Source organism: Glycine soja, chromosome 3, assembly GCF_004193775.1.
Source record: "Glycine soja cultivar W05 chromosome 3, ASM419377v2, whole genome shotgun sequence".
Lineage (NCBI taxonomy): Eukaryota > Viridiplantae > Streptophyta > Magnoliopsida > Fabales > Fabaceae > Glycine > Glycine soja.
This window is the reverse complement of record NC_041004.1, coordinates 25,052,120-25,064,551: the sequence shown is the minus strand read 5'-3', so window position 1 is coordinate 25,064,551 and position 12,432 is coordinate 25,052,120.

Sequence of the window (12,432 nt, the reverse complement as noted above, 5' to 3'; positions counted from 1 at the left end):
GACTTTCTTGATTATAAATGGTCTAGACCATTTTGATTTAAGCTTTCCAGGGAACAATTTAAGTCTTGAGTTGAAAAGCAACACCTGTTGTCCTGGCTGAAAGGCCTTCTTGAGCAGCTTTTTGTCATGATACTTTTTAACTCTTTCTTTGTACAACTTTGAAGATTCATAAGCAGTTAATCTCATCTCTTCCAACTCCAAAAGCTGCAGCCTCCTTTGTTCTCTGGATGTGGCTTCATCAAAGTTCAAAAACTTCAAGGCCCAGTATGCTTTATATTCCATCTCCACTGGTAAGTGACAAGACTTGTCGTACACCATCTGAAATGGAGATAAGCCTATCGGAGTCTTGAATGTTGTTCTGTATGCCCATAAAGCATCATCTAATTTGATGGACCAGTCCTTTCTAGTAGAAGCTACAGTCTTCTCCAAAATCTTTTTCAATTTCCTGTTTGATACTTCTGTTTGCCCATTGTTCTGGGGGTGATAAGGTGAGGCTACTTTGTGTGTCACATTATATTGCTTCAACACTTTCTGCAGCTGATTATTGCAGAAGTGTGTGCCTCCATCACTAATCAGAATTTTGGGCACCCCAAATCTTGAGAAAATGTTCTTCTTCAGAAACTTTACCACAGTCTTAGCATCATTATGTGGGATAGCCACTGCTTCAACCCATTTAGAGGCATAGTCAAGAACCACTAGTATATATTCATTGCCAAAAAATGAAAGAAAGGGACCTACAAAATCAATCCCCCAACAATCGAATACCTCAACCTCCATAATATTTTGTAAAAGCATTTCATTTCTTCTTGATATACCCCCCATCCTTTGACATTGATCGCATTGTTGCATATATTGGTGAGCATCTTTGAAAAGTGTGGGCCAAAAGAATCAAGATTGCAAAACCTTGGCCGCTGTCTTATCTCCACCATAATGGCTGCCACATGGAGAATTGTGGCAATGCCATAATATGCTCTTGGCTTCTTCTTGTGTCACACATCTTCATAGGAGATTGTCAGCTTCTATCTTGAACAAATGTGGATCATCCCAGATATAGAATCGAGCGTCATGTAGGAATTTCTTCCTCTGCTGCCACGTTAAGTTCTTTGGGATGATTCCTGCAGCTTTGAAGTTGGCCATATCGGTAAACCAAGGTCTCTCACTCACCAAGAATAATGATTCATATGGGAATTCATCTCTAACTTCAGCTTCTTTCGATGTAACTTCCTCATTCACCAATCTAGACAAATGGTCAGCTACAACGTTTTCTGATCCCTTTTTATCCCAAATTGCCAAATCAAATTCTTGCAACAACAAGATCCATCTTATCAATCTGGGTTTGGAATCAGCCTTGTTGAGCAAATATTTAATAGTTGCATGATTGGTGTAGATGATAACTCTTGAGCCTACCAAATAAGATTTGAACTTTTCAAGTGCATAAACAATTGCCAGCATTTCTTTTTCTGTGGTAGCATAGTTCACCTGTGCATCATTTAGAACCTTGATGGCCTAGTATATAACATCCTTTCAGTTGTCCAAGCACTGCACCTACGGCATAATCACTCGCATCACACATCAACTCAAACTCTTGTCCCCAATTTGGTGTTGTAATTACTGGAGCAGACACTAATCTAGTTTTTAGATCATTAAATGCTTCCATGAACTCTTCATTGAATACAAAAGCAACATCTTTATTCAACAGATTGGTAAGTGGTTTGGCGACTTTTGAGAAATCTTTTATGAATCACCTGTAGAACCCTGCATGTCCTAAGATGCTTCTCACTCCCTTGACATTCATTGGAGGAGGAAGTTTCTCAATTATATCAATCTTTGCCTTGTCCACCTCTATTCCCCTTACTAAAATTTTATGCCCCAGCACTATTCCTTCTTGAACCATGAAATGGCATTTCTCCCAATTGAGAACTAGATTGGACTCTTCACATCTCTGTAATACTCTTTTAAGATTTGATAAGCACCCCTCAAAAGATGTCCCAAAAACAGAGAAATTGTCCATGAAAACTTCAATGCATTTTTCCACCATATCAGAAAAAATAGCCATCATACACCTCTGAAATGTAGCTGGAGCATTGCACAGACCAAAAGGCATGCGCCGATATGCGAATACACTAAAAGGGCAGGTGAAAGCAGTCTTCTCTTGATCTTTGGGATCTACAACAATCTGATTATAGCCAGAATACCCATCCAGAAAACAATAATAAGATTGCCCTGCAAGTCTTTCAAGCATCTGGTCCATGAAAGGAAGTGGATAATGGTCCTTCCAAGTGGCATCATTCAGCTTTCGATAGTCAATGCACATTCTCCACCCGGTGATAGTCCTTGTGGATATTAACTCATCTTTGTCATTTTTAATGACTGTCATACCTCCTTTCTTGGGTACAACCTGCACAGGGCTAACCCATGCATTATCCGAAATTTGGTAAATAAGGCCTGCTTCCAGCAACTTAAGCACCTCCTTACGCACCTCTTCTTTCATGATTGGGTTCAGTCTTCTTTGAGGCTGTCTCACTGGTTCGTAATCAGCTTCCATATTTATTTTGTGCATGCAATAAGATGGACTAATTCCTTTTAAGTCAGATATGTGCCATCCATTTGCAGTTTTGTGTCTCTCCAAAATATGCACCAATTGATCTTCTTTTGTTTTCTTCAACGAGCTGCTAATAATCACTGGTTTTGAGTCATTGTCTTTCAAAAATACATACATCAAATGTGCAGGCAAAGTCTTCAATTCTACTTTTGGTTTTTCTATTTGCCCACCGTTCTTCAATTCTTCAAATGCAGTATGTCTGATGTGTCATCATTTTCTCCTATTTCTTAACCCTTTTTGTCACCATTTTAATTACTGATTAGCCTTAATTGTCAAATTAATTATGTTCTTTTATCATTTGGGCCTACTGGATTAATTTTTGTGTTTTTAATTTAATTTCAGGAGAATTATAAGCAATTGAGCTTGAATCCAGAATTGGGCTTCAACTTGAAGAGAGCAGAATATTTTATTCTACCAAATCTTATCTTATCCAGATTTTATCTCATCTAGATATTATTTCATCTAGATTTTATCTTATCTTATTTTATCTATATTTTATTTCATCTAGATTTCATTTTATCAATTCTTATCTTATCTTGTCCAGATTTTATTTTATTAATGGGCTTGGACTTAAAACAGATTTCTAAGCTTTAGGGGCTGAGAACCTATATAACAACACCAAGGTTTTAGTTTTAGGAGTTCTTTTTCGTTTTGGAGAGGAGAATAATTCAAGTTTTCTTCATTTTCTACTGATTAATGGAAGGCTAAGTCTCTAGCTTTGTTTTCTCTTGAGGATCAAGCACAACTCTCTTTGAGGTTTTATTACTACTATTGAATTCTGATCAGTTTTTCCTCTTCACCAATTACTCTATATTTGTTCCTATTAATCCATGCATGCTTAGTGCTTGATTAATTGTCTCTGCGCTTAATTTACGTTCATGCTTAATGATCAGTTTCGTTCATGATTAATTGGTGTATGTGTTGCTTAATCACATAATGACAACCTTATGTTAAATTTTGCTTAGTAATTTAATTTAGGGTTGGATTAAGTGGTTGAACTGATAAAGGATAAATCCTCGTAACCAAGGATAAGAGACTTGCTTGTGAATCAAGGGGAAACAACATGTTTTAATTATGTTATTTTCTAATTAAAATTTGCTCGCTGTTTAAATTACAAAAACAAACAACCCCCCAATTCGTTACTGTGTTCTTACTATCTGTTATGAACGTTTGGTTGACCATTGCTCGTTGGGAGAAAACCTAGGATCACTTCCTAGATACTTCATTTTTAATGTTTACTTGATTCGGGTATGACCTTGATCAAATTTGGTGTCGTTGCCGGGGAGCAGTGGGCCAAAGGTTCATAATAGTGTTCATGTAAGCTCCATTGGAGCTTGTAGGCCTAGGATCTTCTTCATCAATGGATTCCTTTGCTTCTTGGAAGATGAATGGCAGTAGAATGGAGAAGGAAGAGAAATAGGAGACGCCACTTCAAGGAGAAGATGAGTCTAGAAGATGCTCACCACCATAGGAGGCCATGGATAAGAGCTTGGAGGAAGAAGGAGATGAATGAAGGGAGAGGGAGAGAAGAGCACAAAATTTTGTGCTCTAAATGAGCTCTGAAATCTGAAGTTTAATATTCAAATGATCAAAGTTAAAAAAAATGCACACACATGACCTCTATTTATAGCCTAAGTGTCACACAAAATTGGAGGGAAATTTGAATTTCAATTCAAATTTCACTTGAATTTGAAATTGAATTTGTGGTGCCAAACTTTGGAGCCAAAATTTCACTAGTTATGATTAGTGAATTTTAGTTATGGTTCAGTCCACTAATCCAAGATCAATTCCAAGATTCTCCACTAAGTGTGCTTAGGTGTCATAAGGCATGTAAAGCATGAAGGACATGCACAAAGTGTGACTATATGATGTGGCAACGGGGTGTACTAAGCAAATGCTCCCCTCCCCCTCTAAAATTTAATTGGATTGGGCTTCAACCAATTCAATTAAATTTATTTCCAACTACACACATCAAATATTCACTTAGTGCATGTGAAATTACAAAACTACCCCTAATACAAAAACTAGTCTAGGTGCCCTAAAATACAAGGGCTGAAAAATCCTATATTTCTAAGGTACCCTACCTAAATTATAGAGCCCTAAATACAAGGACCAAATATAATGACATCCTAGTCTAATATTTACAAAGATAATTGGACCCAACGTTGGCCCATGAGCTCAGAAATCTATCCTGAGGTTCATGAGAACCCTAGGGCCTTCTTCAGCAACTCTAGCCCAATCCTCTTGGAGCCTCTTGCTCATGGCTCTAGTGACTGGTCCCTTCCTAGGGAGGATTGCATCATCCCCTTCCCCTTAAAGAGGATTTGACCTTAAATCTGTTAGTTCCTCCTCCTCAATATCAGCTTCACCTGCAAAAGGAATTAAATCAGAAATGTTAAAAGTGGTGCTGACTCCATACTCTTCTGGGAGGTCCAACCTATAGGCATTGTTATTGATCCTCTCCAAAACCTGAAAAGGTCCATCCCCTCTAGGGCTAAGCTTGGATTTCCTTTTAGTAGGGAATCTATCCTTCCTAAGATGGAGCCAAACCCAGTCACCCTCATTAAGAACTAGCTCTTTTCTTCCTCTATTGCCTTTAGTTGAATACACCTTTGTTTGGTTCTCTATTTGGTTCTTAACCCTCTCATGCAACTTCTTTACAAACTCTAACCTAGATTCCCCTCCTTTATGTATAAAAGAAGTGTCCAGTGGGAGAGGAATAAGGTCTAATGGTGTTAGGGGATTGAACCCATAGACAACCTCAAAAGGGGACTGCTTGGTGGTTCTATGAACCCCCCTGTTGTAGGAAAATTCTACATGAGGAAGATACTCATCCCAAGACTTATGGTTGCCTTTCAAAAGAGCCCTTAAAAGGATGGATAAAGACCTATTCACTACCTCTGTTTGCCCATCAGTTTGTGGATGACAAGTGGTAGAGAAAAGAATTTTAGTTCCAAGCTTAGCCCATAAGGTTTTCCAGAAGTGGCTAAGGAACTTAGCATCTCTATCTGACACTATGGTCCTAGGCAAACCATGGAGTCTCACAACTTCCCTGAAAAAGAGTTTTGAGATGTGGGAAGCATCATCCACCTTGTGGCATGGTATAAAGTGTGCCATCTTGCTAAACCTATCCACCACTACATAGATAGAGTCTACACCTCTTTGGGTTCTAGGAAGCCCAAGGACAAAGTCCATACTAATGTCTACCCAAGGTGCAGAGGGGATGGGTAAGGGTGTGTATAGCCCATGAGGCATCACCCTAGACTTGGCTTGTAAACAAGCCACACACTTAGTGCAATGCTTATGGACATCTTTCTTCATATGGGGCCAATAAAACTTTTCTTTGAGTAAGACAAGCGTCTTGTCTATCCCAAAGTGGCCTATGAGCCCACCCTCATGGCTCTCTTTCACAAGTAATTTCCTAATGGATCCTTTGGGTATGCAAAGCTTTCCCTCTTTGAACAAATACCCCTTAGCCAAATAGAATCCATTTTGGGCCTTTTTCCCACAACTCTCATAAATGGGAGAGAAATGTTCATCTAAAGCATACAAGTCCCTAATATTATCAAATCCTAAAATTTGAGCTCCTAGGGAGCAAAACAATGTGTGTCTCCTAGAGAGGGCATCAACTACCACATTTGTTTTTCCCTTTTTGTATTTGATAACATATGGAAATTGCTCTAGGTACTCTACCAGTTTTGCATGCCTCTTGTTTAACTTGCTTTACCCTCTAATGTACTTAAGTGATTGATAATCACTATGAATGACAAATTCCTTGGAAATAAGGTAATGTTCCCAAGTTTGGAGGGCTCTTATTAAGGCATAAAACTCTTTATCATAAGTGGGGTAGTTGAGGGTGGCACTATGAAGTTTTTCACTAAAATAAGCAATTGGGTGCCCACCTTGTAACAATACAGCTCCAACTCCCACTCCAGAGGCATCACATTCTAGCTCAAAAGTTTTAGAAAAGTCAGGAAGAGCTAGAACAGGTGCCTTAGTAAGCTTTTCTTTGAACAAAGCAAAGGCTTGCTCTTGTTTTTCAGCCCAGGTAAATGCCACATTCTTCTTCACCAGCTCATTGAGAGGTGATGCAATTGTAGAGAAATTTGGAACGAACCTTCTATAGAAGCTTGCTAACCCATGGAAGCTCCTAATATCTCCAACACTTTTTGGGGTGGGCCATTCTTGGATGGCCTTGATTTTCTCAAGGTCCACTTGGACCCCATTTATAAAACCTAAGAAAACTATGTTATCTACACAAAAGGTACACTTCTCTATATTTGCATAGAGGGTGTTTTTCCTAAGGACTGAAAGAACTACAAATCTACCTATGAAATCCCTTAAGACATGATGCATAAGCCTCATAAAGGTTCTTGGTGCATTAGTGAGCCCAAAAGGCATCACTAACCATTCATACAAACCAAACTTGGTCTTGAAAGCGGTTTTCCACTCATCACCCTTTTTCATCCTGATTTAGTGATAACCACTTTTAAGATCAATTTTTGAAAAGATATTGGCACCATGCAACTCATCAAGCAAATCATCAAGTCTAGGAATGGGGTGCCTATACTTTACAGTGATGTTATTGATGGCCCTGCAATCTGTACACATTCTCCACATACCATCCTTTTTGGGCACCAACAACACTGGCACAGCACATGGGCTTAGGCTCTCTTGGACCCAGCCCTTCTCCAACAATTCTTTAACCTGAGACTCTATCTACTTAGTCTCCTGAGGGTTAGTCATATAGGCTGGCCTATTAGGAAGGCTTGCTCCTGGGACTAAATCTATTTGGTGTTCTATTCCCCTTAAAGGAGGTAACCCAGGGGGTATCTGTTTTGGAAACATATCGCCAAATTCATGTAAGAGTTCTTGGACCTTTGGGGGTAAGGTCTCAAATGTAGGAATTGTGGCAATGCTAAGGGATGTTTCCCTTGATAGGAGAAGGTAGAAAGATTGTTTAAGAAGGTGATGCAATCCTACCCCCTAAGGGTATTGGATAGAAGACTCCAAGAGGCTTAGGCTAGAGCTACTAAAGAAGGCCCTAGGGTTCTCATGAACCTTAGGGTAGATTTTTGAGCCCATGGGTCAAGGTTGGATCCACTTTTCTTTGTAAATATTAGAATAAGTTTTTTTCTTCTTTTGGGCCTTGTATTTTGGCCATTCTAGTAGTATAGGGTTTTAGCCATGTATTTTAGGGCATTTTGAGTAGTCTTTGTAGTAGGGACTTTTTTTTTTGTATTTTCATGTATTTTGTCATGGAGGTAAGCTTAGCTATTATAGGGGTGTGTAGCTAAGCTCTAGCTTCTCTTCTCAAGGAGGTGAGCTTAGTTATTAGAGGGGTGTGTGTAGCTAAGCTCTAGCTTCTCATGGAAGCTTCTCAAGGAGGTGAGCTTAGTTTTTAGATGGGTGTGTGTAGCTAAGCTCTAGCTTCTCAAGGAAGTTTTCTCAAAGAAGCTTCTCAAGGAAGTTTTCTTAAGAAAGCTTCTCAAGGAAGCTACCTAGTCTATAAATAGAAGCATGTGTAACACTTGTTGTAACTTTGATGAATGAGAGTCTTGTGAGACATACTTCAAAGTTCCACTTCTCTCCCTCTTTTATTCCTTCAATTTCGTGCTCCCCCCTCTCTCTTTCTCTCCCTCTTTCTTTTCCTCCATTGAAGTATCCTTCCAAGCTTTTTATCCAAGGCTCATCTTGGTGGTGAAGCTCGTTCTTCCATGGCTTATTCCCTAGTGGATGGCGCCTTCTCTCACCTCTTCTCCTTTGTCTTCCGCTGCATCTCCATGGTGGAAAATCACCATTAAAGGACCTCATTGAAGCTCAAAGATCCAGCCTCTATAGAAGCCCCACAAGCAAGCTTCCATCAAGTGCCCCAGAAGCAAGCATCAGAAGGAGTGCTCTTTTAATATCACCTTTTGTTGCAAAATGATTTTCCTTCTTAACAATATTTTTGGAGGAATCCTTTTCCTCTTTTTCCTTCCCCTTGGCCTTTGAAGACAAGGCCTTACTATCCTTCTTTTTCTATTTTTTCTTCCTCATCCCTCTTATCTTTCATAGTTAGTTGATCTTTGGCCACCTGTGAAGGTGTTTGAGGATGCAACACAAATTTAGTGCCAAGATGGGTGAGGGTAATCTCATTAGTTAGGCCATTGTAAATGATCTTCCTATCAAATTTCCACGGCCTTCCTAAAAGAATATGTCCTGCCTCCATGGGAACTATATCACAATTAATTTCATCCTTATATGTCCTAATGGAGAAAGGTACCTTCACTTGTTGGTTAACTATCATTTCCCCTTGCTCATTGAGCCATTGAAGTTTATAAGGTTTTGGGTGGGGAATGATAGTGAGGTTCAACTTGGAAACTAATCTTGTGCTATAACAATTGCAACAAGATCCACTATCAATAATGAGAAAGTTTTATCTAAAATTTTGCATCTTGTATGAAAGATGTTCTCTCTTTGGGATTGAGATAGATCACAAGATTGACCTCCAAGGAGCCTTCTAACCATTAAGAGGTCACCTTCTTCATGAGGTAGACTTCCTCACTAGACTCTTCACCCCTTACTTCATCTTCACTTCCACTAGAGGAAGGGCAAGAAGTAGTCTCCTCTTGACTACTATAAATGTCTTGACCCCTCATGATCATGGTTTTCTTTGTGGGGCATTGAGAGGAAATGTTACCTCTCCCAAGACATTTGAAGCATTTAATGTTGCTAGTCCTTTCTTGGGAACTAGTCTTAGGGGTGTATTTCTCTATGGTCTTACCCTTATCTTCCTTGGGTTTTGAAGGTGCAACCCCTAAAATTCCATGGGCTTGGTCCTTCCTTGGATAAGAGTGAGAGCCATAAAATTTTGAAGAAGACTTTCTTTTAAGTTGTTGCTCCACTCTTATACAAAGTTGGACTAGCTCATCTAGGTCCCTATATGGAAAGAGTTCAACCTTGTCCCTCACTTCCATATTAAGCCCACTAAGGAACCTAGCTATGCTTGTTCTTTCCTCCTCCCTAAGTCTAGCTCTTAAAAGGAGTAGTTCCATTTGTTGTCTATATTCTTCAACACTCATACTCCCTTGTCTATGCCTTTGGAGCTTGTCCATAAGCTCATTTTCATAGTGGGAGGGAATATGCCTCTTCCTAAGGGCACTCTTAAGATCATTCCAATTGTCGCAACCTACCCTTCGGCGGGAGGGCGACGCGTGACTCGCGGGATGCGTGTTCCACGAAAGGAATACGCGCGGAGTCGCCACCAACGTTTATTTGAGGAAAACGTCGGAAAAACCGGAAAAGACGCGATCTACGAACTTTTTAGTGAAAGGTTCGGGAGTTGTATTTACGCACGGGGAAGGTATTAGCACCCCACACGCCCGTCCCAAGGGACGGCAGCCTTTAATCGAATGTGCAAACATGACTTTTGATTTTTTATGTTCCCTTTTTATGTTCTTATATCCTTTATACCCTTTTTATATATTTTTTTCCTTTTTGTGGTCGACAAGGGTGTTTCCCTTTGCTCCTACGTATTCCTCAATTGTGATGAGGAAATCAGACCTACGTAGTTCTTTCGGAACAAAGTGTTTGGTTAAGTTGTTTTTGTCTTTTTTTTGCAAAATATGTTTTTATTGAACAAAAGGTCATTTAAGGTGTTGAACCATTAAACGGTCTTTTGATTTTGAAAGGGGAGAAACGTTTAAGGCGTTGGACCATTAACGATCTCTTGTTTTTGAAAGGAGAGAAACGTTAAGGCATTGGACCATTAACGATCTCTTGGGGTGGTCGACAAAAGCGGGACTTTTGCTCCTACGTATCCTCAAGGAGGAACTCAGACCTACGTAGTTCTTTCTTATCAAATGATTCTTTTTTACTTAAGTGGTGATCATTTTAAGGCGTTGGACCTTAAAAATGATCCATTTTACTTAGTGAGAAATTGAAATGACAAACTTCAAAAGCCTATTTTTGTGGACGAGCTTGACTAGGCGAGTTGATTTTAGCCTTAATTTCACTTTAGTTATTAATCAATTCGATTAAGAATGAGAAATCCCAAAGAGAAAACGTCCGATTGATTTTCCGCTTTATTTTACTAAAAAGATATTTTTGATTATTATATTATTTTTTACCTCTTTTTTGATTTCCAACGTGGTTACGGCACGACCGAACGGTCGGAATTGATTTTAACCGAAGTTAACGGATAATACAATTCAAACGTTCGGTGGAAATTTATTTTATTTTTAAGTTAAGCGAGAAACGACTTAAGTAAAATGGCTTAAGCACGTCAACAGGGGGTATAAAAAGTAAACAAAACGAGAATAAAAATGCACGAAACACAATGTGGACCACTACGGGTACATAGAATGAATCGAAAAGCTTGGTTCGAGGTACTTACCCGTTGAAGATCGAAGAACGATGAAGAACGAATGAAGAACGTCGAAGAACGGTTGAAAGCTTTGCGAGATTCCTCACGGAAAACGTTACGGAAACGTTTCGGAAGCGCCTCGGCTTAGATTTTCTTCACGGAAACAATTTTTCCAAGCAAATTCGAAAGAGAGAGAAGTGCCAAAGGGGCTGGACCTCTCCCTTCTTCATTTCCTCCCCTATTTATAGCAAAATAGGGGAGGTGGTTGCCGCCCAGCTCGCCCAGGCGAGCTCAGCTCGCCCAGGCGAGCAGGGTTGCTTCCTCCAGAAGCAACCGCCTTCTGGAGGAATCTTCTGGAGGGCCCAAATGGGCCTGGGTGCTATTTGCACCCCCATTTTTACTAAGTACACCCCCCTCTGCTGTTTTTTGGTGATTCTTTTTTCGTAAAGTTACGGAAACTTACGAATTTCGTAACGATACTTGTTTTCTTTCCGTAATGTTACGGAACCTTGCGGATTACATAATCATCCCCTTTTTGACTTACGGAATGTTACGGAACCTCACTTAATTATGCAACGATGCTTCCATTTGATTTCCGGTGTGTCACGGAAACTTACGGATTGTGCATCAATATTTTTTTGGCTTTTCGGCATGTCCTGGAATTTCACAAATTGCCTAATGATGGGTGCCAAGCACCTCACAAGGACCAAAGAATGGTCGCATGTCATCAAGCAAAGGTCCCCGGACGAAATTAGGGTATGACAGTTGCCCCTCTTTACTTGTCTTTTATTGGAGATAAAAGAAAAGTAAAGATAAGACACTAATTTCGTCCCTCTCGATTTGACGAGAGTCGCGGGTGACCATAAAATCTCCACATGCAAATGACTTGTTGTTCCCATAATTTCACAAATTGCCTAATGATGGGTGCCAAGCACCTCACAAGGACCAAAGAATGGTCGCATGTCATCAAGCAAAGGTCCCCGAAAATCAGTGCATGACACTAATTTCGCCCTTCTCGGTTGACGAGAGTCGCGGGTGACCGTGACTTGTCGTTCCTAGGATTTCACAGATTGCCTAATGATGGATACCAAGCATCTCACAAGGACCAAAGAATGGTCTCATGTCATCAAGCAAAGGTCCCCGGACGAAAATCAGTGTATAACACTAATTTCGCTCCTCTCGGCTGACGAGAGTCGCGGGTGACCATGAAATTTCCACATGTAAATGACTTTGTTGTTCCCGGAGGAACAAAAGGTGCAGAAGACTGTGTCAGCCTCTGCATGCTATCAAGCGTTCTGTCTTACAGATAGCAAAAGAATGGGTGCGAATAACCATAAGGTATCTCCGCGTATCATGGGTGCAGAATGACCAAACTTGGTCTCTGCTTGTCATCGGGCTCGCCGCCTCTGGATGACAAAAGGGTGCGAATAACCATAAGGTATCTCCGCGTATCATGGGTGCAGAATGACCAAACTTGGTCTCT